Source organism: Simochromis diagramma, unplaced genomic scaffold (genome assembly GCF_900408965.1).
Source record: "Simochromis diagramma unplaced genomic scaffold, fSimDia1.1 OVJJ01000603.1, whole genome shotgun sequence".
Taxonomy (NCBI): domain Eukaryota; kingdom Metazoa; phylum Chordata; class Actinopteri; order Cichliformes; family Cichlidae; genus Simochromis; species Simochromis diagramma.
In genome coordinates, this window is record NW_024387414.1 from 9,783,529 (window position 1) to 9,809,796 (window position 26,268).

Sequence of the window (26,268 nt, forward strand, 5' to 3'; positions counted from 1 at the left end):
CCAGGCAGAGTGTGGGGGAGGCAGCGGAGGCTGTGAGGCAGATAGGAACAGACAAACGCGACAAGGCGGAAGAAGGAGAGAGCATGCTTGCCCGGCGGGCCAACTCTGCTGCACAATAAATACCGACTTGTAGATATTCTGCAATAAAGGTAAACTTACATGGAAACATAAATACAGTGCATGTGTGGATTTACTTACTTACTAATAATCTTGCAGATATCCTATAGATAATCAGTTGCCTTTGTATATTTGATTGCATGTATTTTGTGTTTAAGTACATCTCTGTGTGATTTATTACATGCAACCTTGCCTTTGTGTGGATTCATGTCTTTGTGTCAGCCAAATGCAGGTACTGTATACATTTAGTCCAGACAGAGGTCGCTAATGGAGAACGGGGTGGTAATGGGCCCAGCGTTCCAGGTTGTTCTGTAATCTCATCACAATTAACTCAATAAGGTAAAGGGTAGTCTGCCCCCAGTAAACTCCCTGTCCCTGCCTTGACCTGCTAAGAGACGGGCACTGCACTACAACTTCAGGGCCTATGATTGAGACTGCATCAAGACTCATTTAGTTGCAAACTCTCTTTGAAGCTTTATCTCATTGTCCTGGTTTTAAAGCTGCAAAAGGCAATTTAAAGCCCAGAATACAGCAACAGGTACACACATGCAATTTTATCAAAAAGGTTTTCATCCCAGAGAATAATAACGCAAACAAACAAACAAACAAACAAACAAACAAACAAACAAAAAAGACTGGTGAGTTTAGTTTTCTTTATTTGCTGCATTTTAAGAAATGGCTTTGTATTAACTTGCTGTGCAGAGAAATTTCACTTGGGCATCAGCCCTAATTTCAGGGTGCTGTTATCTATTTAAGCTATACTTTGTTATTTGAACTAATGAACTAGTATTGTCTTTGCATTAAATTTAATCAATCTACAGCATCTATACAATTAAATTGCCAGTTAAGAGATGTGGGCAGTTTATTTGTTCTGAGAACCCATCCTTTTTCTCTCATGTATAGTTCATTCTTTTTACCTCTCACACATGCCAAATTAACTTTGCTCTCTCACTTTGTTTTCTGCTTTTATACCATAGGCTTGATTAAACTGTCTGAAACATTTCAAAACTTTTTTAAAAATTCTCCTAAACAAAAAAGCATATTTGACCAATTTTCAAAATAACTGTGATCTATGGTTAACAGTGAAATAAAACAAAAAGGTATAAAATCAACAGGGAATTGTTCTCCTTTTGACTGCCTGCATTTGTCCCTCACACCCATGAGCAGGTTGGTACCAGTATTTGACAGAATCAGACCATGTGATCAATCAGAGTACAGCTGTGGCAATGAGGACCAAAGGGTGAAAAATTACACACACACACACACACGTTGGAAAGCTGAGACTAACAGCAGTAATTAATCCAGAACTTTCCACAGCATGCACACACATGCACGCGCACGCACACACACACCACAAAATGGATGAAAACTTCAGCAATTGAAAGGTAAACTGCTATAAAATAAGAAAAATGAAAAAATAAATTCAAATTAAAAAAAATTAATTTTCATCAGGAGTCATGTCCCAGAGTTTTCTAACATGGCAGACTTCCAAAAAGAAGAAGGAGCATGAAGAGTGACCCGGCAGTCTCCCAGGGAAATGCCTCTAATCAGTCTCAGAGGGTTTAACATCCTCTCTGGGCTCTGGCTGAATAGGAGCCGGGGGCAGGCAAACGGCAACTCTGACTCTCTTTCCAGAGATCAATATCCAGACTTCTTTTACAAATGTGACATGTTGAGAGGCAGACGAGGAATTCTGCTACTGAATTTCCAGGGAAGAGGGTTTTTTTTCCCTTTCTTTCTTTCTTTCTTTCTTTTAAATGTGATTTTCTGGTGAAATTGCCTGACATAGTAAGTGTTGGACATCAGTATATGGTTTTGGATGTTGTGTTGCTTAGGATTACATCAGCCTTATCTTCATCAGGGAGTGCGAAGGGGGTGGAATGTGCATGTTCAATATGTGCACAAATAATGTGACCCGTGTGTCGACTAGAGTCAAATGCTCAATAAACCAATGAAACAGTGTTTTAAAAAGACAGGAATTTTATATTTTTCTGTAAAAGAGGCCTTTTCAAGTTTTCTGTAGAGACTTAATGCAAATTCAAACACGTTTACCTGTTTAATAAATGTCTAATACCATACTAATCCTCTCTCCCAAAACACAATATACCGATGCTACCCTGTGGAGTGTCTGCCTGTTGGCAAAAATAACTCTAAAGGGGTACCAAGTGTGTCAAAATGTGACAGCAAGGGGTCCTGACCAAACATCAGTATGTTTGCTGGAAGACCTCCCTGCAGTAGTGAAAAAGCCAATGTTGACTGCAGCTACACAAAAACAAACAACAAAAATGATTTAACACTGTAATCCTTTCTGTTCTATTATAACTTTGAATGGGTGTAATGTTTATGTTTTGTATTTTCATTAAATATTATTTGTTTTTCTGTATATATTGTAGCTCATATGCCAAATTTGGTATTGTAACTATTGCTTCTCATGCAAGCTACTCAACCTTTTTCTTGTTTATTTCAACTGAGGCATTCTTGCTGCTTCAATAGCTGTGAAACAGATCGCCTGTTACAGGGGATGTATTCTTATTCTTCTATCTTGTAATTGCAAACTCTAACTTTACCCAGCGACATAACCTGCACTGCAAACTAATGTGCACCTATCTGGAGATGTAACTGCACATCGCGTCGATCTAGCCCACAACTAGTGTGATTGGCCTGTAGATTGCTCTTTACCATTTAAGACGATGCTTTTGCTTTAGCTTTTGAATTTATCATTAAGGTAGTAATAATAATAAGTGCCTCAATGTAAGGACCCAAAGATGTCAGAAAATTCATGGAAGAAGACATGAGGGACAAACATGTATACCTCTAAAAATTAAAAAAAAGACACAAAAAAGTGGGAACCTTGAACAGAAAAACTCCCAGCATTTTCTTTGTGTCTATCATGGCTGGAATGTAAAATGCTGAGACATAACCACAAGGTAATTAACACATAAAACATTACACAAAAACATGCATGCTGTTAATTATGCCAGCCACTTACATAATTTACAAACTTGGCTCTGCACAGGTTCACCACAGAAGTCTAAGGAAAAAGTATGCATTCCACAACAGGTTGGCAAATGGTTGCTAGCATTTGCTGGCATGAAATTGACTGCAAACAGGTATACAGTGCTGCATCAGAAATCTCCTTGCAATTGTTTTAGTCATTAGCTGCTTGCCATAATTGCCAGTAGCCACCATGGAAGATGCTGACATATCTGCAAACACTCGCAAAATACTTATCAAAGATTAAAAGAAACTGTGAACAGCTGGATGCAAACCAGAAATTGAGAAGATTTATGTTCAACATAAAAACTGTGCCTTACTGCTCCGACCAACACATTTTAAAAGCTGCAAGTTTTACTTTGAAGGTGAATACACATTTTTCCCTAGTCACCGGTGGTTGCCAGATGGTCACTGACCAGTCTCTAGGTTTTTTATGACTGATGCCTTAAGTGGCAGAAAGTTTTTGACTCTAGACATGAGTGCTAGATTAAGCTTTCATATACTTATTATATATATTGCAGTTGATCTTTACATCTTTAAATGTGCAACTTTTATTCATAATATTTGAAAAGTGTTTTTTAAAGCCCTGTGAGAAAATATAGTGTGCCATGATTCATTAGCCAATCAGCAGGTGTTTCAAAATTCTGACAGTTTCCTTTTTTTGTTGTTGTTTTTTTCATTTATGTGGCAAACAAGCAACACCACTTCACTTTCCCAGTTGGCAAATTTTTGAAAATCCTTTGCCAGTACCACCTGATCCAGACCAGCATGTTCCCCTGCATAACTATCTCTGCCATCCATCCCATCTGACATCTGGCACCGGCTGACTGGTCACAGCTCAGTCCAGCTCGGTTCCATAGCTTTAGGGGAGGTCAGCAACTAGGGGCTGAGCACTGGGGCCGTCAGAGAGGTTGTTCTGCATACTGAGCAGCCTGATTAGGCAGAGGAGCACAGAGGGGCTCCAGCCCAAGAGGGCCAATAGAGAGACAGGCCTAACGGCACACAGCTCTGTAGCTTCTTGCCACCAATGACCAGGTAACCAGTGCCAACTCATAGACCATCTTCCCCGATAGGTGAATCAGGAAAAATCAGGAAAAAACTGCACCTCTTCTCCTGTAGCGGGTTACTGCCAGTATCATTAAGAAAAAAATATACACTTAATACTCAGTAAGAACAACATTGATGGTATTAAGTTATAAGAAAAACAACTTTCGGGTTTGTATCATATTGGTCACTGTGGCAAATCACAGATAAATAGATCTCTTATCACCGCATGAGGCGAAATTGCAAAAAGCAAGAAAATGACCGTCTATTAACGCACATATTTGCATACTAATAGAGGACATGGTGTACTTTGCCTGTGAGTTATTCGTCTTCTAAATCACTGTCTACTCACAACTGTCTCTATAAGAAGAGAAAATTGATAATGATAATGAGCCTATGACAAGGCTGGCTCACATTGAGCCCAGCCCAACACAGCTGACTGCCCAGAGCAATGCATCCTCTGCTTTGCCTCCATGGCCTACACCAGTGTGACAGATAATTTGTGCAATACCGCTCCATTCCATCTCACCCTACTACTCCATCTAATCGCACCAACCTGCACCAAAAATCATCAGCGTTCACATGGAACATGCCCAGGTGCATTATGGTAACTGATGAGTGTTATCATGGTAAAAAATAAAATCAGAGGGACGTAAATCAGCTGATGATTGGGGAAATCATTGCTGCAACACGGGCATAGGGTTTATGAAGCATCCCTGACGCACACTGATTACTTTTGATTCTCTCCACTGTGTCCTCTTTTCCCAATGAGGTGAACAGCGGAGGTGGGGGATGAGGACTTGTATATAATGTCTGATGTGAAAAATAGGTGGGCAAGGGACGACTCAGTGGCTTTCTCATATGATTCCCCATGGCTCATTGTTTGTGCTTTGTTAGATTGGCCTGTCATGCACAAGCGTGTGCACAAACATGCTCACATAAACAAACGTCTGTGTTTACATGCTTTTCTTTAGGTATACTCCTTAACACACACATTAGAGGAAAAAGGAGCCTTGAACTCACAAGAGCAAGAGAAAAAGAGAAAGAGCAAGAGAGGTAGAGGGGTCAGCCATCCGCTGAGATGATAATGAAAGAATAATAATAGAGTACAGGATGAAATTACTGAGCTTTACCCACAATATCTTCTCTCATTAGTGCCAGCACTAATGTTGCCGTTTATGCTTGTGTTCTACACCAGCTCCCCCTAATTAGGCGTGGGCTTCTAAAAATAAACGGCAAACTAAATAGTGGCGTGAAAGTACATGCAAATCTGTTGATGTACAGGAATAATGGTGGCAGGGTGGGGGGGAGGATTAGTGGTGCGCTGCAGACTGAAGTAATTGAGTTGGGTAGTGTTGACACCCAGGCACAGTCATTGCCCATGTTGTGGAACGTGCTGTGAGCGTGTGTGCTACACGGCTCAGCCGGCATTTGTTTTGTATGGTTGGTGTCATGGTAAAGGTTTTAGCTCTGGATAAAGGCTGGGATAAATGCAGAGATACTAATCCTTGCGTTACTTAAAAAAAAAAAAAAAAAAGAGGAGCATGGTGGAATCTTCCTCCTGTGAAACAGCACGGACAATCTGTTGCAACACCTGAGCAGGGTACAGCACAGGCAGAACTAGGGCGCAGGCCTTAGCACTGCAAGGGCAAGGAATTGTCAGGCATCACTCAGACTGAAGGCGGGACAAGCTGAGATTTCATTGCAAACACAGTTAGAACTTTACAAGTGCTGCACAGAAAGGACGAGGGCGTCATCTTATAACATGGGGGACCATGCTTACCACCGAGCCACTGTGCTGCCCTCCTGTGTAATTTTAGTGAGATGAATTTACCATATCAAAGACTTTGAACCCTTACAGAAAAAAAAAAAGAAATTAAATTCAGTGGTTTTCAAATAAAATCCTATATAAATGAGAATAGGAGAGAAAGTTGATACTTTTATTTTTGTTATTTATGTCAGATTCAGGTTAGAAAACACAGTGACTTAGAGCAATTTTCACAGCAAAAGGGCCGGGGCAAAGTAGGGCCAGGTTCATCTTGATCATTTTTTTCTTAGCATTGTCATTCCAGCTTTTCAATTTAAAGAAAAACCTTGACATTTTTCTTTTGACATTAACTTGTTTATGTTTTTCTTTTTTTTGGCATCCGTCACACTTTATTCACCTTTACTGAATTTTTGTAACCATAATAATCTAAGCAACATTCAGAATAATATGTTTTCATGAACATTTCTGGTACCTGGGGAGTGTGTTTTTTGATTATCATGCACGGGTTTCTGAAACATATGACAGTGACATCAAGACCAGTAATGTGCTACTTTTACCAAATGCTGTTACTGTGAAGAACTTTTACTGTGTACTATTTTAATTATGTAGTTTGCCATGATCATAAAAATCAACATGAACATATTTCTTCATTAGATTAACTATAAGTAGATATAAATTTAGGTTGGCCTTAAAAATGCAATATTTAATATCTTCCTACCTTCAAAGCAGTTTAGTAAGCAACAATAATAAAATTCATGTAGTATGAGCAAAAATCTTAAGCTACTCCTTATTTCTTTATTTCGCCATGAGTACCTTTCAGGTACTGTTCATCTGCCATAGACCCACCACATTTCTTTTTGTCTTACACTTTCCTTAGTTTTATTAAGGACACACTACACACCACGCTGAGACATATGACGTGTTTTTCCTAATAGATCTTTGGAAATCATATTTTTGGTGCAAAAATACAATTTTGTGCCTGTCAAAATGTGTTATATTTGGCCTTTTTCACAGATTCAACAAAGAAATGGGAACAAATTATATGTTTTTATGTGACAGGCTGCTAGTAACAAAGATACAATTTAAAATTGCTTGTTTGTCATGTGTAGAGACATGTTAGGTGCCTTTTTGTGCTTGAAGGATTTATAGATCAGTGTGGATTAACAAACAGACAAAAATAAAGCAGTTCTCTGAATATAGTCAAGAAAAAAAAAAGCAGTCAATGTCCAAAGAAAACCTTTGAAAGACCTTCAGAGAACCTGTATACATTTACAAATTTTTTTTTAAAAGTCTGACTACTTGGAAACAGAATATAAAGAATTGAAGGGTGGCTCCAGGATTTTGCACAATGCTTTAGATATGCATTTAAAAGAAACTATCCAAAACCTAACAAGGGGTTAAATTCTATAACGCTAAAAATATACCTTTGAAGATTGGAAGGAAAAAAGAATCAATATGGACGTTTTTACTCATAAATAAAAAGCTATTTCACTTCACCAAACTAAAAGTTGCAAGACCTGTTAAAATGAGACAGGCTAACTGGAATTACAGCGTGACGTTGAGACTGTCACTACTCTGGTTCTCGAGAACTTTAAGAAGCACGTTGCTGTGAAAATAGTTCTAATCCAGTATGTTTTCCACCTTATCTACTGCATATCATAAAGCTGTCAACATCCCAGCCAGTTCTCATTTATGTTAGCTGTTATTTGAGAGCTATTGAGTTTGAATTTGTTCTCTGAGCAATGTCACCGGAGGACACCAAATCTTTGTTATGGTAATTACAGCGCAGTGAAATTATGTAGATGAAACAAATGAATGGGCCAAAGTTTCAGCAAGCAATGCACTTGGGGAAATGTTGTATTTTTCAGTAAGTAATCTTAGAGGAGGGATTACAGCTTGATCAGAATTCAAATCAATGCGACACATTATGATAAAAAAATGAATTCAACTAAAACTGCTGTGAAAATCCTCCAAGGGAAATGAGTGACATCCCAAATGTAGAAGAACTGAGAAACTAACACATGTGTCGCTTGATAGACTATATGCCCTTTCACCTAGAGGAAAATATTTTATGGTCCCAAAGTATTCTATCTAACAAAATGATAAAAAAAAACAAAAAACATTTTGGTTCAAAAGGTAGTGAAACCCTAAATTCTGGAACTGCAGTATAGATTTATCACTAGCATTACTCATTTCTGTGTGTGAAAGTAGTAGCACTATTGCGGTGTGTTCAAAGAGAGAAGTGTGGTGACTAATTTCTGCCTTGAATGCAGTCCATTTGGCCTTGTTTCCTCAGTCCATTACTGCAGCTCTGAGTCACAAACCTCCAGACCTGAGGCTGTCAGCAAGAGTCACTCTAGCTGAGGGGGTGGGGAGATTTTTTTATTTTTGAGGGGAGGGGTCAAACACACAGACAAATGAGCCCACATGTACTTGTGTGCAAACACGTTCTGTCTCCTTCCCACATCATCACACCCATGCATAGATTACATCTTTTTCCCTTTCTTTTAGCCTGTCTGATTCTATCTCGTACATCTACACAACACAGCCTCACTTCCCCAGGAATCTGATCTTTTTATAGAGCATCTGTGTGTTGGCGTGGGCAGTGGTATGGCCGTGCTGTTTCACCCAGCTCAGACTGGATCTCAGATCAATATCCTGTCCCCTGCCGGCCAGCTAGTTCAGGCCAGGCAGACCGCTTACGAAAACCTGTCCTTGTGGTTTAACAGCTGCTGTCTCTTATAAAAGTAAAAGAAAAAAGTCTCTTTATTTCCTTATTCCTTAAAAATAGCAATCATACCTAATATTTTGTAGTTTTCTTTAAAACAGAAAAATTTTGGTTGGCATGGAGCTGTGATATTAAACCACTTGCAGAACAGCAAAATGTTGTGCTCTTGTGCATACTTACGTAAAAATCCAAGTAACAAAAAAAAAAGTTCTGAATGAAGAACACAAAAAGCAGCGGGCTTATTGAGCTTGTTATGTTTGCCAATCTGGCACTTGGTTTTGTTTTCTTTGCCTTGGTGCTGTTATCGTAAATGTGGAAGTGATCCATTATTCTGTCTGCCCTGTGATGTGTGGTAAATTATGCTTTGCTTTTTTGCCCCTTCTTCCCATAAATTATATTATAACACGAACATGAAACCTTACTGGGAAATTTTGGACATTGTTTCAATAATCATGATCTTTTTAGTCGCACTAAAAAATTATCAGATATGACATCACAGTCATGCTGGGAGGTTTTTGTTTTGTTTTGTTTTTTTATCTTTATTTCAAGAGCCAAATCTGTCTTGGCTCTAAGTTCTGTGTAAAGAGATAACATCACTGGGAGAGCTATGCTATTCCACTAAGATAAAGCTGGGGAAGAACTGGGTTTTATTCATTGTCATATAATGCAGGTGCAAATGCAGTGTAACTATGATAACCATGATTACTGGAGAAGGAAACCACTCATAAAATGTTCTTGAAATTTTCATTATACACTACACTTGAAATGCCAGCCATAATGTTCTCCATATGTAGACCATATATCGATCATTCATTGGCTTGGATTGTTTTGATTCTTTTGACTAGAAAAAAGTAATCACAGGACATTCACTCTGGACAGATCACTGGTCTGTTGCAGGGCTAACACAAAGAGACTATTTTTTGGGACTATGGAAGGAAAAACGTACACATAAGCATGAGGAGAACAGGGAAACTAGGGCCACAGGTGGATTTTAACCCAGGACCTTCTTTCTGTGTGACCTTCTTAATGAATTTGGCACAGATACAAATTATGCAAAATAAGCTTTTCAGGTACTGATTACCTCTTTAGTGAAAATACATTTTTCAAGATGTTTCCCGACTCATATAGTCAATAATAAATTGGCAGTTAATCCAAATTAAACCCAGTAGCTCAAAAACCAAATAACTTTAGTACAGATCATACAGTTGGATTATTCTACATACCAAAAGAACAATTAACAATTTTTTAAAATATATTTTCTGGCCTTTTATTGGCTTTATTAGACAGATACAGTGAAGACTAACAGGAAAGCAGAGGGAAAGACATGCGGCAAAGGGCTACAGGTCAGACTCAAACCCGGGCCGACTGCTCTCAGCCGTGCGGCCTGCTCATCCAACTCAGCTAAACCGGTGCAACCTAATTACGTTTTTACAATCTCTAAAGTACATTTCTCCAAAGCATTTAAGATTGTCAACACAGCATCTAAGTATAAAACTAGAATCTCACATTCTACAGTTTGAGATGGGCTAGGTAGATTGTGCAACTCAGCTAGGTTCAGTGATCTCCAAGACTGGTTGGGCCCTTTCGCATCCCTGTCAATCCCAACTGTGCTTCATGATCAAGGTGACTTATGGGGGAGCATTTGGCACTATGATGCTCTGGTCTGGATCTCATTCCCTGACAGATTACAGTGTTGGACAAGCTGCCACTCGCAGCAGTGTGGCTATGATGGCTCTGATAATTGAAGTGCTCAAAGGTGGATGGCTTGGACAGATGAAGCCCGGCCAGTCAATGGATCAATAGTGTAATCGTGAGCTCCAGTTGCTGGAGCTAAATGGGCAAGGTAGACTGAGCCCAAACAGAAGCAAATAAAAAAAAAAGAAAGGTCATGATGCCTTTTATGCCCAAAGTTAGTCTTTTTTTTTTATATATGTGTTTCTCACCCTAAAAAGGTTTACCATTATGAGAGTTAACACTTCAGTCCTAAAGAATCCCATTTAGACATACATGCACCGGGGACTTTATGTGATGTACAGAATACTGACAGCAGAAAATATATACCTTTACAAATTATATGACAGCCAATATCTTCTAACTATTTATAAGAGCATTGGTAGGGGTTTAGCCTTAATATTTGGCTGTTATTGTTTTATATCCCCAGTCCCATTTCACTGATATAACCATCTATTTGCCTGTCTTCTTCCGAGCAAATAGACAAACAGACTGCTCTGCATTCACTCTGTGGCAGCGAACAAATTTCATAATCGTCACTTGCTTTGCTCACAAGTCAATAGCTATGACTTATCACCAGGAAAACACACAGATGATTTGTTCATGGACTTAATTGAATAGGAATAGCTGAGTCCCAGCATCATGCACGCAAAGTCATTTTCATATCGCTCAAATGTCACCAGCAGAGAGGGTGACAGGATCATCTGGCCACCTGTCAAGCCTCCCTATGACAAGAACCACCGAGGAAAACACCATGAGCACAACATTAAAAACACACTCAGGCACAAAAATGAGCATCAAATGTGTTCTTTTTATAAAAGCATGTGTGTTTTTCTATATATGCATATGGCATTGACAAAGCAACATCAACTCCCATAAGAAGACAATGGCAAGATATTACAAACGGAAGATTAATTTATTGAAGCAAACAGTGCAGGACATCCACAACATTACACATATAAACTTTCCATTGCAAACTGCATAACACAGAGAAAGATGAGAAATCTCAAGGTCTTTTGAAAATGAGTGGAGCAGTCACCAGTAGGAGATGTGCCTAATCAACTACCCATAGCCCTAACATACATCCCCCTGGCAATTTACACTTAGCCGTGCCATGACTGAGCTTGTATGAAGGTGAGATGCACTACTCCTTTTATAAGAAGCAGATTTATCTCTGTCTTTAGTTATAAAGAAGACACTTAGGTGGAAGGACAAAGGGATACATTTAACCTTTTACTTTTACCCGATGTTCCTAGCCAGGACCACATATCAGAAATGGCTTAATTTGTTATATCACTAATATGACAAGCAACTGATAATGAGTGCAGTACATCTGAGGGTCAGAAGTATTGTGGCATGGCTACAGTATGACAATATAAAAGAGATGTGCTAGAAAATTAAATAAAGAGGTAGAGGAAAAGAGAACTGACAGGGTTAGATGAAGATAAATGTCAGATGCTGGAAGCCAGAGATGTTTTTAAGCTCTACAAGAAGAAACCCAAAAAGTAGGGAGGAAGGAGTTAAAAAAAAAAAAGAGAAAACGATAGTCTGTGTGAGTGAGAAACCATATCCATGGTGGATGGGGAGCAATTCAGAGGCAGACAAAGAAAGGCAATTCATGGAGGGGGTAAAAAGTTAAAGCAGAAACAGGGAAGTAGCGAGAAAGAGAAATAGCCAATTAGCAGGAAGCCAGCAGGTGTGCTTTCTCTCTTGAGCCCCCCTTTCCTTACCCCCCATCCTTGGTATGGGGTAGAGGGGTGGGCTGATGCTGTGCGGGCCTTAAAGAGCAGGGAGTTGCTATGGCAACCGCCTGGCACGCTCTATCTCCAGGGAAACGGAAATGTCACAGCTTAAGAGGTCTCAGAGAAAGCAAGTGAGGAAGAGAGAAGCAAAGAGAAAGGCAGGAAAAAAAGGTACAGGTAAGTATGAGGAAATGTATCAGCAAGATTGATTCATTACTCCTTATCTTTTTTACAAGGCCGTCATATTTTCCTTGGAGTTTATTTACAATCAAATTAATCATCTGGCTTCACCCTGCGATCCACCTGCTAACCCCTTAACTTAGTTTACAGCATAGATGTTAATTCTGAGACTGTCCCTTAGTAGGAAGCTGAAACCTGAGTCACCACCTGAGCACAATGCAGTCTACTGCAAGGCTTCTGAGAGCTAATCAACCTTCATTTATTTAATCAAATATTTACTGTCATAAGCAGCCGAGGGGCCCGAGGGTGTGGTAGGAAAACTCGAGCCTGCATTGGCAGCGTGTGGTGAGGGTGAATGTGACCGGTGCTTGCTGCTGAGCTATGGGCTGACCCTCCAAATCACACATTAGCCAGGGCTGACTAGCTGAAAGCTCATTAACCTGAATGGCCACTGATTGCTCCACTATTAACACAGTCTGACTCCTCTCCTCCAGGGCTGTACCCACTTATACAGGTGCTTCAGTACCCCTCAAGGTCTTGGCTTAATCAGGGTAAACAAATGTTGTTTCTTTGTCATGGTTGTGCCACTTTGTTTGATGTATGCCACACACTGCAGCTATGGTTGTTCCCACTTTTCTTCCCCAGTTTTTTAATTAGTTTAGTAATTGTACCCATCTGGCATAATTGACCTTTAGTCTGCATCCTGTAATAATTTAGAAAGGCTGTTTCACCTGTACTGGAAAGTCACAGAAGAACCGAAATGTATGCGTCGGTTTGTGTCATCATAAGGACAGTAGGTTCTTGAGGAAAGGAGGTGGCCAGCTAAATGGAGCATTTCTCCAGCATTCTGCTGCATGCCTGAGAGTGTGGCCTGGCCATGCCTAATTTATTTCCTCTTTTGTCGTTGTTGTCTCCATTCCTCGGTTGATTAAACCAACCTCATGCAGCTATGCTCAACAAATAGCCTAATTGAGTACGACCTTGGCAAATGATATATCAGCCCTATCCTCCAAAAACACCACCTGCACCAGACGCCCATCTCACCAGCCCATCGCTCTGCGGGCCGCCGCACCAAGCACAACAAACATAAACAGGGGATTCGCCTCCTCAGCCAAAGTCATTTCTTGCACGACCTTTCCCACAAATCACAGCGATGACACAGGGCTGGATGGATCACTGAAATGGGACACATTTGTATCACTTAGACCTTTCATCAGATGCAAGCAGATACTCATCTATTATTCCCCCTTCCATTTGCAACTTTCACCCCACAGCCAGCACATGGAGGGTAAAATAAGTGAACGTAACATTCCTATCTGTGCTTCATGCAGCAGCTGCAGCAGGCTTAAGCAGCACAGAATTCTCATTAAATTTCCATCCTGTTTCTGTGTTTAAATGGGAGCTGGAATGAGGGAACGAAGGGGGGCTAGTAGTTTGTGTTCAAAGGGGCCTGCTGTAGAAGATCTGATGGCTCTCTCAGTGCAGTCTCTGGTGGGATCTCTCACAGGATACAGATGCCTGCTCTGAGATGGCTTCATACCTAATGAGTCTGAGCTCCAGCAGTGCTGCACACAAAGCAGCGCTGCCCTCGATTCTCTGTTTGTTTGCCACCCCCAGCCCCACCCTCACTGTCTAGCTCACTCAGCACTGAGCGATGTGCCTGCCCACAGCCAGTGTGTGACACTGATGTGTTTCTCAGGAGGGATGCGTATCCTGCAGGTAAACACCTGGAGGCTGAAAAATCACCCTCCAAAAGCAGGCGACACGGGCTGTTCTGTACCCAGGGACTGTTAACAAAGTGAGACTCATCCCTCTGCCTGTCTCCATGCCTGCACCGGTCTCTGCACCGAGGCACTGGACCACAGGTTCTGAGCGGTGTGCCGTTGCTGGTGCTCAGATTTGGAGTGTCTTCAAGATTTATTTCAGTTTCCTGTCAAGACTATATAAACTTGTTGCAAGACCATGTAAAGAAAGGACAACTTTGATTCTTTAGCTAACTTTTTTACAGCTTTTTATTCAATATTATTATTTCAATTTGTATTATGTCTAAATGTCTATGTATATATGTGCGTATATGTATATATAATAGATACATTTTCCAACATTTATTTTATGTTGTATAAAAGCAACAGAGCACAATTTTAAATTGATTTTCTATCCATCTGTCTATCTATCTTACACCTTGACTGTAAACTCTCCACAGCTACTTCCAAAAAAATCCTAAATGTAACAAAAGGATGCAGGGACAACGAATAATAAAATTCTGCTTGTCAACCAAACAGAAGTGCATCTAAAACAATTTGCGTTGAATTCTCATACATGCGTGTTATATGAATCTATAAAATGATTAGTATTCTTGTGTCTGTATGTGTGTATGAGAGAACCCATGCTGTAGTGACCTCTACTAGAGACATGGAGGGGACAGCAGACTGGTAAACTGCAGATCTTTCTTCCCTGTCCCTCAAAGGGGTGCTGTTTCTGGCCTAGAGGTGGGATAGGGAAGTGTTGATAAAAATAGGTCAGACTGCCAATATACCCCCTGAGGATGGCAGAGAGGTTACCACAGCAAGGAGAGAAGGGAGTGGACAGATATATCTGTCTGTCCATCCCTCTTGGCCTGCGAGAAGATTAGAAGACAGTTTTTGGGAACAATAAAGAAACAAGAGAATTTTGTTCTGCTCTGGTACAGAGGTCAGATGTTGTTTTGAACTCTGCACTGTCGATAATTTTGGTGACAGCATCCAAGAGGCATCCACTTTTAAAATCAAGTGGAGAAAAATCACACTGGGGGGTTATGCACACTGTAGCTCATTAAATTTTCTTAACAGATCTTTGACGAGCTTCAAGCTCCAAGACAGCATGCCGTTGAGGACTTGTGAGAATAAGTCCCTTAAGGCCACTTACGTAAGACAAATTGCAGGCAGTGTCTATGTTCTCTGCCATCCAGGTGATTAATGCATACGTCACTGAGGGCTCCATACAGTCCACAGTCCTCATGGCATTATAAGTCTGCCTGGAATGAGCCGTCACCTTATAGACGTTTGCTGTCCCAAGGCAGAATGGCTTTAATCAAAGCCTGTGAGGAGCCAACAGTCACTGGGGACAAGTTTCATTGGGAGTTAAGTTATAAGAATGAAGACGCCGCGCAATCTCAACTCCTTTTTAAATGGGATGAAGGGATTAAACAGTGAAGAAGTGGCAAAGATAAATAGAGAGAAAAGGACATTTCTACATGCCTCTGCCCGTCTTTACCTCAGAGAGCTGTCATGATAGTCAGCCTGACCTGCTTATTTATTGAGAGCTTTCATTCACACCTGGGCTTCTACCCCTTGGCAAGTCTTGATTAAGCAGGGCCTCTTTCATATCCATAAATCAGTTAATTTTATCAGACATCTCGTGCCAGTGACAGTTCACACCAGCAAGCTTTTGCCAAGAGAAGGCCCTAAAATATATGTTCCTTTCGCTACAGCCGGGCAAATATGCTAGGGGATTTTTTTATTTTTTTTAAAAAGTCTCATGGTTTACAATTTACATGTGGCCAATATCACAAGACTTCATTAAATAAATAATCTGGGATCACATCTCTTCTCAGATGTTTGTAAATCCAATTACTGCTTTATCAAATTGGATTCAACGGTGATTATTTTTATTTTTTCAGGGTGTTGTGCCAGGCAGTAGGATGATGAAACTGGTGCAGTTTAATATCAGCACTGCTGATAAATGTGTTTGGTTTCATCACTGCAGCTGTAGACAGTCCAAAGGGCAGGCACAGTGCTCTGGAGCACGGGCCACTGCTGGGACGACTTCTGCGTTAATCATATTACAGCACAGCTTCAAGGTGTGCAGAGGACATTTGCACACAAGGAAATGTGTGTAGGACAAAACTGGCAAGGCAGCACCCCAAGTCATCGTAGAGATGCTAGCTTACGGTCTTGCACAGACAGAATAGTTGTGTTTACTGTTTGAAGATGCAGAGAAGCAGTAACTTTCTATGGGGAGCGTAATTAGCTGTGAAGCGTCAAATAGACAACAAAGAGCACAACATGAAACTGTCTCTGATGCATATCCCTGAACTCTCTGAGAGGAGATGGCATCTTTACAGAACAAAAAGATCCCACATCGTTGCCTCTCATGTCCTCTGATCACTTCTTTTTACAGCACCTTCTGCGTGTTTTCAAAATAAAAACAAAGACATTGGAAGAGCAAGGATTCTCTATGGGGCCACTCTGATAAAATATTTCCTTGTGAGTTTTTCCAAGAAGTAGAAAGAGAGTGGCAGTCCCCAGAGTTCCTGTGTCCACTCAGAATGACACTCCAATGGCCACGCTCTCTAGGGGAACACCATTTTACAAGGCACAGGAAAAGCCAAGATGATAAATCGTAAGAAAAGTAAAAACACTCTCCTGCTTTGTTCTCTTCTCTCATCTTTGATGCAAACCTCGAGTTACATTTTTGCTTTTAACAACAAGCAAATGAAAACATGTGAGGGAAAGCAAAGGAAAAATTAGGCACCCTAAGGTGGAAAGAGAGAGGCTGGAGACTGAACAGCGAGCTGTTTTTATAAAAACAGCTAAGCCCGGAAAGTGGAACATTGTGATAATGTGCTGCCTACAATACAACCTTGTCCTAATATCTAATATTCCCCAAAGATTGTGATTGTGTGCTCGGTCTTGCATACAAGAAGTGCATTAGAAGAAGCTACTTAATGACCCATTCTGACCTATGAATGAAAAACTGTTAGAACAATTGAACTAGAGACAGTAAATGGAAATTAATCTTATACAGTGGACAAAAGGAAACAAGGTAAATAGACACGAGACTTGGTTGACTCTTGAAGACTAGTTAGCTAGAAATTGCTATGACTCCAAGCAGTTGATTCTTATGTTCTTTTCCTTAACTACCCGAAAAGTTTAGCCTATGAAATAAAATAGTAAATGGCAGAGATGGTATAATTCAGTTAAGAATGCAACCATAGCCCTCTAGGTCCTTTTTTTCATTTGATCACTGTGTATTTGCTTACACCTCTTGTTAACGGTTGTACTATTTACCCAAAGCACAAAAACTGGATTCTGCTAATGCAGAAAATCTTTAACAACTCCAAAATAGTGAAGAGGCAGGCTAGTTAGCCAAAACAATATCAGCAAATCCTTATTTGGATTAAACAGGACCACAAAAATGATTGAACAGGAAGCAAGTAAGTAAAGTAAAGTAAATTTTTATTTGTATAGCACCTTTCAAGATAAAAATCACAAAGTACTTCACAGAAAAGCTAAGACATAAAAACAGAAATCAACCAAAAGCAAATTTAAAAAGATGAGTTTTAAGCAGTAGAAGAAGTTCTCAAGAAAGAGACTGTATCTACTGCTATTTGTCACCTACTTGTGGTTTTTGACATCTAGCTATGCTGCCAATATTGCAGTCGGGAGTTTCACATCCACTGGTAAATGTGACACTCCCACAAATATTCAGAGAATAACATCAGTATGAATACAGTCTGTGGTCTCAGACAAAGAGGGACTGATTGGGGCGTAAAAGTTTGTATATTTTGTGTCCAAAGTTAAAGCAAATGACCAAGATATTGCACAGGTTCTCCTAGCTTCCTTAAAATGGCTTGCATTTCTGGCAGATTCCATAATAAAACACAAAAGTTAAACTAAAAATATTACCACGCACAAAATATGCCAGAACTACAACCTGTTAAGAATTACTCATGCTATGATGGTGACATCCATAAATATAGACTTGTTTTTCCATCTCCAGAGACTTCAGGGTGTTTATAATATAGGCACTCTAATCTATATGTGTCGTCTCCTGCCTTTAAAATGAGAGTTGTAAAGAACAAGGCAGAAATCCGCTGTGTGCCCAGTAGATGCCCCTATATTCAACCCCTTCTCCTTGTCCTCCTCCTGCCATGCTGTCGACGCCCATACTTCTTTTGGGCCGCACAAATCATTATGTATGTTCCTGCTGTTTCTGTGCCCAGTCCACTACCATTATATATTTATTCTGATACTGAAAAATAAAGAGAAATAAAAAAACACACATTTTTCATTATTTTTCTTCATTCAAGTGCTTTCCAGCTGACTAAAATTCATATTTATGCTAATATGCGGCACCTCTTTCCGCCTCAGCCTCACATGGGAGATGGGAGCCAGGCTAGAATTAATGACATTGCATCGGCGGTAATGTTTGCCGCGTTTCATTAGTTGGTATATCTTTAATTTCCAATAAACACGGTAATTAGGGGAGGTATCCACGGAGACAGGCCCTGGCAGGCTGCTGCTGTGGTAACAGCTGTAACTGAATCTGCACAGAGGTAACAGCAGTCAAGGAGGACTTTCAGCTTAACCAAATCCTGCCTCGCAGTGGGAAGGGCCTCGATTCAATTATATGAAAATGAAGCCCACCACAGATATCGTTCACAGAAAAAGTGAGACGAAGGGAAAAAACATGGAAGCACCTGCACATGGGTATATACAGATAGATAAATGGAGCTATGAATTTGAATACATGAATATATGAAGAAGTATTATATGCATAAATGCAGCCATATATCGCTTATCATCATGTCACTTCTTTTTGCTTAATAAATCAAACGCAGACATTAATAAAGACATTTAACATTTTTTCTTCAAAACTTTCAAAGCAGTATCTTCCTTTAGTTCATATTTCAAAAGCCTACTCTTTCAAAGAACACTTAGGAGGGAGGGGAAAACATTGACAGAATGTTCTAAAAAATCAGCCCCTAACATATTACACAGTCTCTTGCTCAATGTGAGCACAAAGGGCAGGAGAATGTATTAATCCTACACATTATAGTCAAAGGACTAGTGAGACTCATGTACAGAGAGGCAATTTACCATCCTGACCTTTCAATCTTTAAAACGCTCTGCATATCCCTCCCCTTCCCTTTCACACATACTTTTGAATTCTCTCCTCCAACGCAAGTGCTGCGATCATCTGAGGATTTCTTCATCTCAACATGTCTTGATGAACACAGTGAGATAAAAATGGAGGAAGAAGGACAGACTAAAAGGATTGGCTGGATAGGAGAGAGATATAATGCCGGAGACAAAGAAGTGAGATTTTCTCCTCAAGAAAGAATACAGGCAGGTAACTGAGTGGCTGCGCTGTAAAGCAGAGTGGAACTATAATGAAAGCTGACACTGCTGCATTTCCAGTTCTGACCTCCCAGTCAGAGTGTCCTGTTTATTTAGAGACAAACAAATACTGAACCACAATGAGGTAATAGGCTCTACTTGGTACTCAAACTCAGTCCCCACAGTAAGGCAAGGATTCTCAAAACAAATTGAATGGCACCACACATTTGATTTATTACCCAACTATATACCACATTCGTAGAATGAATCCTTTAAAGAATGTAGGGTATCCGGTGACTTAATGATGAAGCCACATGCTCCATAACCATGATATAACCACCACTACCACCTCATTTCCACTGTGTTTCTCTATACTTTAAAATGCAGGCAAAACAACAAACAAACAAATAGACCTTTAAAATGAAATGAAGAAATTAGTATATTTTCTTACATATTTATATTTAAATGATATGCCCAGCACAGACTTTAATTTAATAATTTTGTTATTTTGCAAATTTTTTCATTATTGAAAATACACCAGTGAGGATGAAACCTTCATTAATGTCAGTAAACTTGGACCGTACAGTTTGTTTGGAGCTGATCGCAAATTTATTTTTCACTGAGAGAGAAACTAACTAAAGCCCTGAATGTCTACTCATGCATGGCAAAAAATAAGTCACCAACAAATCCAGTTTACTCCTCAAGGGAAAATCTGCCCAAAACCACAGTGTTTAAATTTTTTAGAAAATTACTAATAATAATTTTGTAGGTTTTTTCATGAGATTTGCTTGTAGTTTTGTTGACTGCTTTTTCTTTGCTACCTCCAGGCTACACAGTTCTTTTTTTCCTCCTTTGTTTCACATCTTATTGTCAGTTCTAGCACTATAATTCCTTTTTTTCTTTCTTTCTCAGTGTTGCCCCTGTTCTGCTCCCCCTCCAAGAACTACAGCCCTTACTAGCTTACCAGAAAATGCAAAGGACAAAGAAAGGTCCTTGGAAGCTAGCCTTTCCCACTACACTACTCAAGGACCAGGTTATGTGTGGCGCAGAGCACTCTTGCTTCCTAGTGGGTTTTCTGAAGCACCAAACCCAGTTTGATGCCCCAGCATGCATTATCCATTATGTTAGACATCTCCATATCCCCTGTAATAACTAGAATAGCCTGGGACTGTGTGCTGGCCATGATTAGCGACAGTGGTTTACCAGTCCTGTTAAGGCTTCGCACAGGAGAACAATAAGAATTGACATCCCCATCTGCTGCCGTGAATTACTGCTGCTGCCTTCCTTCACTCTCTTCACTGAGAGAAATTCACAAAGATGGGAAGAGGGGCTAACTCGCTTTGGAAAAGCTTGCACCCCAGGTCAGAAAGCAGTGGGCTCAAGCTGTGCCTCTTCACCCTCCCATCTCAGTTGATCTTTGGGTGAGCATATGGCCTGAGAGTCGACAAAGTGCAGCGTCTCGGCAGGCTGGATTAGGGATGGAGTAACAGGCTGCGAGGGAGTGGTGATGGGTACTTTGGCGGGAGCACGCCGTAATCTACCCAGCAAGGCAGAGCACAGATGCTGGGCCAGGCAGGGAGGCTCACTCCTCGTTAAGGGTCCATTATAGAAAAGTCCTCGTTAAAGAAATACCACTGCGAGGAGAGACTGTCCGATAGATGAGCAGGAATGGAGAGTAAAACATTTAATTAAATAATTGATTAATGGCCCCACCATTTTCAGTGCGATCATGTCTCCATTTTCCTCATTAAAGATACAGAAACGAGGTTTGGAGGACCAGCTTAAATTTAAACTCGTATAGGTTTTCCCAAAAATATGTTAGATATGCTTCTGTTGATTTTTGCACCTTATATTTAACTGCATTTTATCCATATGTATGAATTTATTTCCTGACTATCACTTCTGAAATGCCGATTTAAGAAAACATTTTTGGTTGGCCAAGTAAAGAGATGAGATGAGGTAAGAGACAGCAAGAGGAATTCTGCTCAGTTGAGCACTGGGGAGGTTAACATGGAGCCCTGGAACCTCTGCCAAAATTAGTTAGCCTTACTTGATATTTCAATGCTGATTAAGAGACAGAGACGGGAATAGGTTTCAGCTCTGTTTACAATGTGAGCAGCAGGTGCACACTGGGACAAGACAGCTTGACAGTGTTGAATAATATCAGTCCATACGCTAAAATATATCTCTACCATGCCTGTATACAGCTTGTTTCAATGCAAGGTTTCTTATTTTGGGCATTCTGGATTTCTCAGTCAATTGAGTGCTTTGATTCTGACAGTCTTAATAATATAAGGCATCATATGACTGGATATGTATGTATCTGTACTGGTAAATAATAAAAATGATATTTATATGAAAACCAGCTTATCACAGAGATTTTTTTTTACATTTAGATATATGCATCTATGTAAACACATTCCAGTATTAACTAACAACCCAAAAAATCTAATTTTGTCACTCTTGTTTAAAGATGAATGTGGTCATGCCCTATGTCAGCTCACTATGAAATTTTGTTTGTGAAAAAAACAATAACTCTACAAAGCCTTTTCACTGGCAGCTGGACTTTTTTGCAATAATAATAATCATTCTGTCAGCTTTTCACAGAATAAAAATCCTGAACCAACTGAAACGATTGCATTAGCAGTTTAAAATTATGTCACTCTGAAATCCAGTTGGTTCACAACAATAACATTTTAATGATCAAGTGCGATTCAATAACATCTCATACAGATATTTTCACATTGTGGAAGCTGAAAGAAATTCTCTAGAGAAGCACGTAGGCTGAACTGATGTAAGGAAGATTTTTCCTCTCGCTTTTTTCACTGTAACAACCTCCCTGAGCATTTCATAGCTGCATATGCTGCTGCTTAAAGCACCACTGAGATTTATGCCGTTGTCAGCTCACAAGGGTGCAATCAGGAATAAAGATCCCATAAACCCCTCTGATGTGTCCACAGGTACAGCAGTACTAGGTTATTGCTCATGGTGGATAAAAACCACGTAACTCTAGGTTTCTTTTTTTTTTTTTTTTTTTTCGATCTTATTTGACCTGTGAGCTTACATAGTTTTGAGAGATTTTGTGTGAATTTCATGACCCGTTGACATTTGCAATGGGAATAAACCCCATGGGACAAATTTTACAAATACAATGACGTCAACAAGAAAGTTTTGCATTCCCCTTCTTCATCCAACAACAGGACTGCCAGTTAAAAAAGAAACAATCCATAAAGATTTTAGAGTGCCAGAGAAAGGAAAAGAGATTAGGATGGATGGAAGAACATGCATGTCTCGTCAAAGCTTTAGGCCCTTTTTTTTTAATCCTAAGTAATGCTGATTTCCTCTGGGTTGCTGAGGTTGCCAAGATTGCTTGTGTGTGTCTGTGTGTATGCATCTGTGTCAGTGAATGCATATGTATGTTTATTTAGATTGTTTGTCCACTTGTGAAGTCAAGCCAGGTTGGCATCTGCTGCATTGTGAGCTTGCATGAATGTGGTGAGTAACGCTTGAACCCTACAGATTATCCACTATGTCCCCTGTCTGTGATTTTGTGTGTGTGTGTGTGTGTGTGTGTGTGTGTGTGTGTGTGTGTGTGTGTGTGTGTGTGTGTGTGTGTGTGTGTGTGCACGCACGCCCTCTTGGCTATCTCTCAATGGGTTATATAAGTATGTGCGAACCCTTCAGGGGACTCCCTAGCTCTCAGTCCAGCTGGCACAATGCTCTAAGTTTTGCCTTTCAAATCCATCAAACAGCTTACTTCATTTATCTTTCACCTGTACAAAAATGTTTTCTTTACTTTACCAGCATTATTTGTTCCTCAGAAAATCTTCACTAGGGTGACTAACAGGCCTTAGCTGATGCAAGCCAGTACTACTGCTGAGACAATTCACTTTTTTCATTCTGTATTTTCATGGTGAGATTATCTGTTGTCTAATGACTTGCTAGATAGTATCTACAGAATCCTATCTGGCACAAATATGTGGTCAAAACTACACTGTCAAAGGAAAAAAATATCTTTAACTGTCTCCACACCTGTGCAACTTGATGACTGCTGGGAAGAGTATTTGCGTGAAAGCTGAAGTGTGAGAGCTGTCTCAGAACTGTCTGTATGAGATTGCAGAGTAATAATCAAAGAGGTGGCACAGTGTCATAGTCATCCCCAGGCAGTTTTTTTTTTACCCAGGGGCAGACAACACCAGTTGGGCAATGCTTGGACATCTCGGGCTGAGTTGAGGTATGCAACCACGGCCCCCCTCCAAACTCCCTCTGGGCTTCTCAAAGGCCGTCTATCCCACTCCATCGCATTCCCATAGCGACAGCTCTCACTCGTCTCCCTATCAATCCCCTGGCCAGTAGCAGCTTCCCAATCTCACTGCCATCTCTTCAGCCAGTCAGCAGCTGCCCAACAACACCAGGCCTGACAATCGCTTACCCTGCCGCCTTCAAGGCTGTCAACCCCGCACCTGTCAAATTACTGTCAGCGTAAACAGCGGGGCATGGAGGGAAGGAGAGAAATAAAAAAGAAAGAGGAAAAGTGGGAGGGAAAAGAGTGGCAAGAGAAGTGTGGGGTAAGTTGGGTGTGATGAGACTGTCACATAGGACACACAGACACATGCACACGAAATGTGGTGAGGTGCATATATATATATATATATCTATATATATATATCTATATATATATATATATATATGCACCTCACCACGTTTTTTTCTGATACTCATTCCCATCAGTGTCCCCCTCCTCCTTCTTGCAGGTAATTCCCTCAGTCACATCAGTCCTACTCATCTCACCCTGCTTTTACTCCCCCCCATTTTTCCCTTTTCCCCACACTCAAAGCACCCGCTCAACATTGCTTTGATTCAAAAACGGTGAAAAGAAAAAAAAAAAGACGAAGAAGGAAAAAGTAATGGGCAGAAAAATGAAATGACTTTCTGGGCCCTCACGTAGAAGCATGGCTCGTTCTTCGAGACAGGCAATATTCCCTCAATTATTGCCACTCACAGAGCCCTCTTTGCCAGTGGATGAAGTTTTAATTCCAAGCCTCCAATAAAATGGATGCCCTAGATATAATGTGGAAATAACTTCTCAATGTTTCAGGATCAGTGTGATAGTGCACTCCACATGTGAGTATTACACACATGCCTTCCACATATAAGTGCGTATGTTCTCACATAAATGAGTAGGAGATGATTTGAAAGCCTCATATTGATCTGACACTAGCCGTGGGCTGTGAGTTGGGAACTTCAACCTCTTTTTTCCTTTTTTTCCTTCATAAATAGTCTTTCAACTCTCATTAATTTACATATTCAACACCACCTCTGTATAACAATGTGGCCTGAATAATCAATAATAGATTGATCAGTCTCAATTCGTGCAGCAAAGGAAAAAATTCATGAACTAAATATTTAAACAATACGTAAAACCTTTGCTTTTATTTTGGCTAACCATGTGCAAGGTTTCCTCCAGAAATGTTATTAGTCCTCACCAGTGACATGCCCAGAAGGGGTTGGGATTTTCCTAATTGTTGGTAAAATTATTCAGCCACCATAACACAGAACTGCATGGCACAGATGAACCATGCGGAAGAGGAAACAAGTGGAGAACACAGCAGAAGCTAATCACGAAAGACAAACGAGAGACAAAAGACTACCAGAAAATATTAACATACAAACTTGACACAGAAGGATGCAGGAGAAAGCTAAGAAAATAGCAATACACTATACAAAATAACCCTTAAAAAACATTAGTTTGGACAAAGAAGTGAGATTCAAAATATAAAGATGCTACTAATCAAACTAAGAACCAAATGGACATCACAACAATAAACAATACAAAAGAATTCAAAGTACACTACTAAAAATTCTGGGTCCATAATCTAGGACCATTGCTGAGAGCAGTGAGTCATGATAATTCTTATTCGGATACAGATTTAACAATTTAATTTACCATAATCTATGAAGAAAAAGGTACAGGTACTGTATAAAAACTGTTAAAGGAACAGAATCTGGTTTAATAATTTTGTTTCAAATAAGCATAAAGTACAAATGTTTAGATGAGACACAGTTATGGGCCTTATATTTATTGGCAATATATTCATATTTTCTAGTAGTTTGAGCAGTGCATTCTCATATTCAGTTAATATTTTACTGCTTCCAGACTAGTAAATTATTAAGCTATTAAGTTCTAGTATTATTACAGGCTCTAGCAGTACTTATATTTATGTTTTTTGAATTATATTTCTAATAGAAGTTGTATTTTTTGTGCTACAGAGCCTACAGTAATGTATCCATCTCTCGCGGTAAGTGACTTCCTGTGTAACATTTTTTTTATATTCTAACTTCCATATCATGTCCTAGTTCTTCTTTCATTTACAGTTTCTGCTATCTGGTTGTAATAATTCTTGTTAAAGTCTTACTTCTGTCTATAATTGTAGTTCCAGTTGTAGCACTGCATTGTAGATTGTAGCCTGTGATACGGTGCTAATTACATGTACTAGTACATGGGTTTTGCTGTAGTTGCCATTTCTTTTTTAGCTCACATAGTAATTATAATTCTTGTTATCTTTTTTTAATAGCTATTGCTCTCTGATGGGTTTAAGATAAAGTATTTCAAGCTCGTCTTTATTCAAGTTCATATTTTATTCATCCTTCTGTTATTTCTAACTTTATATTTTAAGTTGTAATTTTTGGCAATTACTCCTTTACTTGCTAACATTGCCTTCAACACATTGTTAAATGTTAATTATGTGACAAACACAAAAAACAGCCTCACCAATCCCCATTCATTCATTCTATTATAAAATGTGGAAGAGGTGAAATTTGAGGCTACAGTGCCAAAAGCTTGCTTTCTTATTTGTTACCTGC

General features: G+C 39.8%; 1 protein-coding gene across 12 annotated transcripts in view; it reads right to left on the reverse strand.

The window, feature by feature from the left end:
- The window catches only part of celf6 (CUGBP Elav-like family member 6), a 154,218-nt gene that overhangs the window by 93,253 nt on the left and 34,697 nt on the right, over positions 1–26,268 (reverse strand). The gene's annotated exons all lie outside the window — the stretch shown is intronic.